Raw genomic sequence first — 8,385 nt, 5'->3', positions numbered from 1 at the left:
GTCTTCTTCTCCGGCGAGACCGGGCAAATCGGGAATCCTAGGACCTCTCGGAGTCCTAGGGTCCCCTATAAAAAGACCTTCCCTCTCCCTTGAAGTCGATCATCGGCCCTTTTCCCCTCTTTTCCTCTCCGATTTTTTCGAATTAGAGCCGCGGATCCTTGCTTCATTCTCACTGTGATTGCTCGCCGGTAGGGTCACCGGAGGCCGAGGTGAGTTTCCTTTTTCTTCCTCTCTTCCTTCCCTTCCTCCCGTGCTCTTGTGCGCGACTGCCGGCGACGAGAGTCGCCGATTTTCGATCGAAAAAAGGGACCTCTGTTTTGGTCTCTTTTTCCCATGAATTTTTCGACACCGGCGATCGCAATTGATCGTCGGCCATGCTCCTCCGTGATCGAGGGAGTGGCCCCTCTCTGCCACCGGCCTCCGCCGCGGCGGCCGTGGCCTGAACGGCCCGGCACAAGGAGGGGACTGCCGTCCCCTGTTCGGCCTGGAAGGAGCCGAGAGAAGAAGAAGAAAAAAAAAAAGAAAGAAAAAGAAGAAAAAGAAAAGAGAAAGAAGAAAAAGAGAAAAAGAAAAGGGAAGAAAAAGAAAAAAAATAAATAAATAAATATATATATATATATATTTATATATATATATAAATAAATACATAAATAAATAAATAAATAAATAAATAATAAAAAATAAAAAAATGATGAGAGAGAGTTTCTCTCTCTTCTTTCAGTCTGAACCCTGACTTTCTCTCTCTGGAATTGGACTTTCTTTCTCTACTTTTTCTCTCTAAAATTTTCTCTCTCTATATTGTTTCTCTCTCTTGATGGATTTTTCTCTCTCTAAAGTTATTCCTCTAGGACTAGCGTAGTGGAAGGCTTCATCTGATGATTTTGATCGAGCTTAGGGAAGAGTCTGATTTTAAGTGAGGTTTTGATTTTAGAATTTGTTAGATTTAATTTTGAATTAAAATTAATATAAAAATATAATTTTGGATAATAGGCACGGAAGAATCTCCTAGAAGTTAGTCGATCTGTTCATTCAGGTGAAAGGTAAGTAATGAATCATCTTCTCAAGATATTTCATATTTATTCTGAAAATAAATAATTATTCTCTAAAATTATGCATGATTTATGAAATTATGTTTTGAAAAGAAAAGTGCTTTTGAAATATTTGGTACCTCGATTCACAATCTCGGGTCGGGGGCGTGACAATTAATATGGTATCAGAGCATAAGTGGATAAATTATGACACATAGAATTAGACATAATATGAGTGTAGGTGGGTAAACATTAGAAATATTGGGACGATAAAGTATGAGCATCATAATAAATCCATCCTAACAAATAGATAAATGAATCTAATAAGGTTTTACTACTACAAGGTTATCATGCCTCCCCGTAGAATGACAAGAACTACTCAAGGAATTGCAAGAGAGACATCACAACCACGGGATGGTAGCACCCCCCATCTGATCAGTGGCACCCCTCAGGAGGAGGGAGTCGTAGATCCTAATAGGAGTACTTCGAGAGCACGTCAAGAACCAGATATGGCTCAGTTAATGCAGACCCTGATCAGAATGGTACAAGCACAACAACAAATACAGCAGCAAATACTTGAACAACAGCAGATACAACGAGATATACAACAACATCAGCATCCACCACCACAACATGGAGAGCAACCAGTACAATGGAACAATATTTCAGAATTTAAAAAGTTTGCTCCTCCAGCTTTCAAGGGGACTACTGAACCTTTGGAGGCTGACAACTGGATAATGGAGATGGAGAAGACTTTCGCTGTCCAAAAGTGTCTTGATGAAGAAAAGATTCGATATGCAGCTTATTTACTACAAGGAGAAGCATACAACTGGTGTCAGCGACTACAGCACAAGCATGACAAGATGGCGAAATACTTACCTGGAAAAGATTTCGGATTGCATTCTATGATCAGTATTTTCCTCAGAGTATAAGGATTCAGAAAGAGTAAGAGTTTATTTATTTGAAGCAAAAGGGTATGAGTGTGACTGAATATGAAGCAAAATTTACAGAGTTAGCAAAATTTGCTCCGAGACTAGTGGATGGTGAGCAAGAACGTGTTCACAAGTTTGAGATGGGACTGAGAATTGAGATTCGAAAACAAGTGGTTCCATATGAATTGACAACTTATGCAGATGTGGTAAACAAAGCACTGATAATTGAAAGGGAAGTCAATGAAGAACGCATGGAAAGGAAAAGAAAGTAAAGAAAGAGAGCAAAATCAAATGATACACAAGGGCAGAATAATAAAAACATCAAAAGATCAGCTAAGGGAGCAATAGATAATAAGACTCAACAAATTGATGGTGAGCCGTGCTCCAGATGTGGCAAAAATCATGCAGACAAGGATTGTTATTGGAATACAGGTGCTTGTTTCAAATGTGGTCAGATGGATCATAAAATTGCTAGCTGCCCGCTAAATACTGAAAATCAAGTTGGCCAAAGAACTTATGAAGGACAACATAAGGGTGGTGGACAGATTTTTAAAATCCAGGGAAGAGTTTATGCGCTTACTCAACAGAATGCAAAGGCTTCCATTACAATGGTGACAGGTATGAAAAATTTCGAGGACGAAATTTTTTTTTAGGGGTGAAGAATGTTATAGCCCAAGCCCAACAAATCTCAGCCCACCAAAGCCCAAAATAAAAAAATAAAAAAAAAATAGAGGAATCAAACCGGGAAGAAGACTCCCGATAGGAGTCTTCTTCTCCGGCGAGATCGGGCAAATCGGGAATCCTAAGACCTCTCGGAGTCCTAGGGTCCCCTATAAAAAGACCTTCCCTCTCCCTTGAAGCCGATCATCGGCCCTTTTCTCCTCTTTTCCTCTCCGATTTTTCCGAATTAGAGCTGCGGATCCTTGCTTCGTTCTCACCGTGATTGCTTGTCGGTAGGGTCACCGGAGGTCGAGGTGAGTTTTCTTTTTCTTCCTCTCTTCCTTCCCCTTCCTCTCGTGCTCTTGTGCGCGGCTGCCGGCGACGAGAGTCGCCGATTTTCGATCGAAAAAAGGGACCTCTATTTTGGTCTCTTTTTCCCGTGAATTTTCCGACGCCGGCGATCGCAATTGATCGCCGGCCATGCTCCTCCGTGACCGAGGGAGTGGCCCCTCTCTGCCGTCGGCTTCTGCCGCGACGGCCGTGGCCTGAACGGCCTGGCACAAGGAGGGGACTGCCGTCCCCAGTTCGGCCTGGAAGGAGCCGAGAGAAGAAGAAGAAAAAAAAAAAGAAAAAGAAGAAAAAGAAAAGAAAAAGAAGAAAAAGAAAAAGAAAGAAGAAAAAGAGAAAAAGAAAAGGGAAGAAAAAGGAAAAAAATAATAAATAAATATATATATATATATATTTATATATATATATAAATAAATAAATACATAAATAAATAAATAAATAAATAAATAAAAAATAAAAAAATGATGAGAGAGAGAGTTTCTCTCTCTTCTTTCAGTCTGAACCCTGACTTTCTCTCTCTGAAATTGGATTTTCTCTCTCTACTTTCTCTCTCTAGATTATTTCTCTCTCTTGATGGATTTTTCTCTCTCTGAAGTTATTCCTCTAGGACTAGCGTAGTGGAAGGCTTCATCTGATGATTTTGATCGAGTTTAGGGAAGAGTCTGATTTTAAGTGAGGTTTTGATTTTGAAATTTGTTAGATTTAATTTTGAATTAAAATTAATATAAAAATATAATTTTGGATAATAGGCACGGAAGAATCTCCTAGAAGTTAGTCGATCTGTTCATTCAGTGCTCTGTGAAAGGTAAGTAATGAATCATCTTCTCGAGATATTTCATATTTATTCTGAAAATAAATAATTATTCTCTGAAATTATGCATGATTTATGAAATTATGTTTGGAAAGAAAAGTGCTTTTGAAATATTATGGTATGTCGATTATGCACATGTTCAGTGAAAAATTATGATATATTATGATACAAAAGTGTTTTGATACAGATCGGATTTATCTCTCAGCCTAACTATATTTCAGTGGGCCCCACCAATGGGGTTATACGTTGGTACTCAATGGACCCTGCCAGTGGGGGTTGTGCGCTGGTGTTTGTGGACCCTGCCAGTGAGGGTTGTGCGCTGGTATTCTGTGGACCCCGCCAATGTGGGTTAAACGTTGGTCATAGTCGAGACTGTTGAGTTACGAGTGTTTTGAATCAAATCGGATTTATGATTATATTATGTGTGAATATTTGAAAATATTAGATTTGTATTAAATCAGCATGAAATATATTTTTATGTTATTTGCAGCATTGTTCTTAAAATTATATAATATCTGAAATATCTGGTAGAGATACTTGTTACTTACTGGGCTGTCTAACTCATTACTTTTCTTTCTATTTTTCAGATTCCGACAATTAATTTCGAGCGTGGGAAGAAATATTGGGACAGAGCTTTTAGAGGCGAGATTTAGCATTGTCAACTTCATTGAACTTAGATCTATTGTTTTATTGTTAGTAAAATTTTATTGAATGTAAGACATTTGTTTTAATTACTTAAATTAAAGTTAAATAATAATTATTTGAATTTATTCTGCTGTGATGCATTGATATCGTGATGAGATGTCTTGCATGTTTATGGAGAGAGTTCTTCATAAGTATGCGATGATTGTCGCGATTTTTGATTCATAATCTCGAATCGAGAGTGTGACAGGATGAGTAAAATACATGGACAGGGATTCCATATAATTGACTCTGGAATATATACGAAAGAATATATTTGCACAGACTCTTAAGTTGCGGTGGTGTGAGTTTTTTTTTGGCGAATCAGGGAGGGAGTAAGATTCTTCCCCTACGCATTTATTCATAGAAAAAAACGAGTGTTTACAAGTGGGGAGTAATGAGTGAGAAGTACCCATTGGGTCCTTACAATGCATGGATGAGTCCCATCATGAACAGCGTATGTTTTGTCCCTGGGTTATATGCCCTGCCCGAGGCACAGGCAGCTCTGTTTAGTTCCGCTCTGATACCTTCCATGCTGCCATCCCTTAAGAAGTGGTCCCCCAATCCATATGCCGGTCGCCCTCCAATGCAGTCTTCCATGCTGGATAATTAATGATCGAGCTTGAGAAATACTAGCGACAGATGCCCAGCTTCGGAACATAAAAACAGTTTGTTTACGGTGCGTTTGGTTAACCACAGAAAAAATATTATTTTTTATTTTCTAATTTTTTAAAAAATAAAAGTTAAAAAATAATATTTAGTAACACCATAAAAAATAAAAAATCAAAATCTAAAAAATAAAAATAATTATTTTTATAGAAAGCAAATTTTTTTTTACTTTTAAAATTTATTTTTATTTTAAAAAATTAAATAAATAATTCCACTTCTTCTCCTTCCACTAGGACCCCTCCTCTCAGGCACTGATCCACCTCGCCCCCTTCGCCACTCAGATCGCCCTCTAGAAGTCCTCCGTTGCCTCCGCCGCCGCCCCCACCATCGTAGATCGTCTCTCCCGCCTCCTCTCCATGTCTCCTTCCCGATCTCTTCCCTTCTACGCCATCTTTTGAATGTGGAAGGAACTCGGTCTTCCCGACGACTTCGAGGATTCGATCATCGTCCAGAATCCTACTATCTTCTCACTCCGGGATAACCTATGGGAGCCCAACACCTATCTATTAGAGCTTGTCGAGGTAAACCCCTACCTTAATTTCACACCGGTGGTGGAGGAGTGGCGGTATCAAAAGATGACCAGAGAGAGATCCAAGGTGGATAAGATAGAGCTCAGGTTTAGATTCAAGTATGGGTTTCCTCTCGAGATGCGGCTCATGCATCGGCAGAGATTGGAGGGAAGGCAGCTGGGAGTGGAACCGGCATCGAACGAGGAGTCTGGTTCAGCTGCTGACAACGTTGAGTGGTGGTTCAGAAAGTCGATGGGAATGCAAAGTATAATAACAGCCAAAGCAATATCCAGCAAAGAAATATGTAGTTAATCAGTCACTCATTTCTTTTTTAAGTTAGATAATTTTTTTAAAAATTAAATAATCAGCCAAAGCAACTAGTTATCAAATATATTTTTTATTTTTTTTTACTTTTATTCTGTAGTAAAAATCAAAATAAATTAAAAATAGTTTTTAGAAAATAAAAATTAAAAATCAAAAAGTGTAACCAAATGCAACCTTAGCTATGACTGGGACTGTGGTGGCTTAGAACTGCTAAGGTTCCTTTCTTTCCGCAAGCACCAGGCATCCATAACTATTAGGCTTTCAAGAGCAGGGCTTAATTGAGCAACAAGATCTTGCCTTCTCTATCTAGTTATCCCATATGTCCCTGTAACTGCTTGAAAGCTCAGTAACCATGAGCTTTCCAAATATGGTCATCCAATAAGTCTTAAAATTATTCACATTGCATCATAATATGATCCATTGTTTCGCTATTTTCACTGCAGAAGCAACATCTATTTATTATATTAACATCCTTCTTAACAAGATTCTCGATTGTAAGTATTTTATCATTATAGCACAGCCAAGTAAATAGTTTAGCTTTTTCTGACGGTAGGAATTTCTAAATATAGCACCCGAAGTGAGAGATCACTCTATCATGTATGAGAAAATAGTCGCAACACTTCACAGAGAATAATCCATTTGTATTCCACTTCCATATCCATTTGTCAGGGTTGGTTGTGAGAAAAGAGATTTGTAAGAGCAATAGTACCTGATACTCCCTTAGTGCTAGAAAACTCAAAGGGCACCGAAATATTACTCAGTAGTGCTTTGACCCAAAAACTTTGCAACGGAACTTTCTTGATTCCTTGCTAGTAGGTATAAATGTGGGTAAATGATGTTCAGAGGAGCATGCCAAAACCGTACTTGACTCCTTAGCCTACTTTCAAATAAAAGTATTCTTTAAATAGGCGGTGTAAATTAAAGAGGCTATGCCAGGAGAGGCGATGCTTTTTAGATAATGAGTTGGCTCCATTGGCAACCTCTTTGGGCAGTAAATGGCTCGTACCAAGACACACCATGGTTTTCCCTGCTCTTTGTGGAGGTGTGAGTTGTTCCCTTGAGGTTTTGAGAGCTTAATCTTGGTAGAAGCATGATAGCTTGCGCAGTTTGGGGGATTTGTGATTGAAAGGATTTTCTTTTGACTAGGGCCGGTTCTGACATTTTTTAGATTTGAGATCAAATTAAAAAAATACGACTTTCTCTATTAAAAATTAGTATATTTTAAATATTAATTATTATTAAAAAATTAATCTACGTATATTTTGTAATACATAATTTTTTATAATTTTTTTATAATCAATATTTGACAATAATTCTTTCTCAATAGATAGCATAGCTAAACCATTTAATCTTTCTTGTAATATTATTGATCGTAAATATAATTTAAATAATTTTAATTTTGAAAAACTTCTTTCAGCAGAGGCAACAGGGACAGGTATGGTTAATAATATTCTATATACAATTGATGCATTTGGATAACAATTTATTTCATTAATATAATTAAGTAATCTATAGCAATATTTTTTTCTTTTGGCATAATTGCTTTTAAAACTTTTAATTCTGAAAATAAATCTGTCACGCCCCCGACCCGAGACTGTGAATCGAGGGTCGCGGCAACCGCCGCACACTCATGAAGAACTCTCTCCATAAGCATGCAAGGCATCTCATCACGATATCAATGCATCGCAGCGGAATAAATTCAAATAATTATTATTCAACTGTAATTCAAGTAATTAAATCAAATATCTTACATTCAACAAAATTTTACTAAAACAATTAAAACAATAGATCTAAGTTCAATTGAAGTTGACAATGCTAATCTCGCCTCTAAAAGCTCTGTCCCAATATTTCTTCCCACGCTCGAAATTAATTATCTGAATCTGAAAAATAGAAAGAAAGGTAATGAGTTAGACAGCCCAGTAAGTAACAAGTATCTCTACCAGATTTCAGATATTATTTAATTTTCAAGAACAATGCTACAAATAACATAAAAATATATTTCATGCTGATTTAATGTAAATCTAATATTTTCAAAAATTCACACATAATATAATCATAAATCCTATTCGATTCAAAACACTCGTAACTCAACAGCCTCGACTATGACCAACGTTTAACCCCCATTGGCGGGGTCCACAGAATACCAGCGCACAACCCCCACTGGCAGGGTCCACAAAGTACCAACGTATAATCTCCATTGGCGGGGCCCACTGAAACATAGTTAGGCTGAGAGCATAAATTCGATCTATATCAAAATACATAGTACCACAACATATATCATAATCTTTCACTAAACATGTGCATAAATCGATATGCCATAACATTTCAAAAGCACTTTTCTTTCAAAACATAATTTCATAAATCATGCATAATTTCAGAGAATAATTATTTATTTTCAGAATAAATATGAAATATCTCGAGAA

Source organism: Elaeis guineensis, chromosome 7, assembly GCF_000442705.2.
Source record: "Elaeis guineensis isolate ETL-2024a chromosome 7, EG11, whole genome shotgun sequence".
NCBI classification, from domain to species: Eukaryota; Viridiplantae; Streptophyta; class Magnoliopsida; order Arecales; family Arecaceae; genus Elaeis; species Elaeis guineensis.
The sequence above is the reverse complement of the archived record's forward strand: the minus strand, read 5'-3'. Positions refer to the sequence as shown.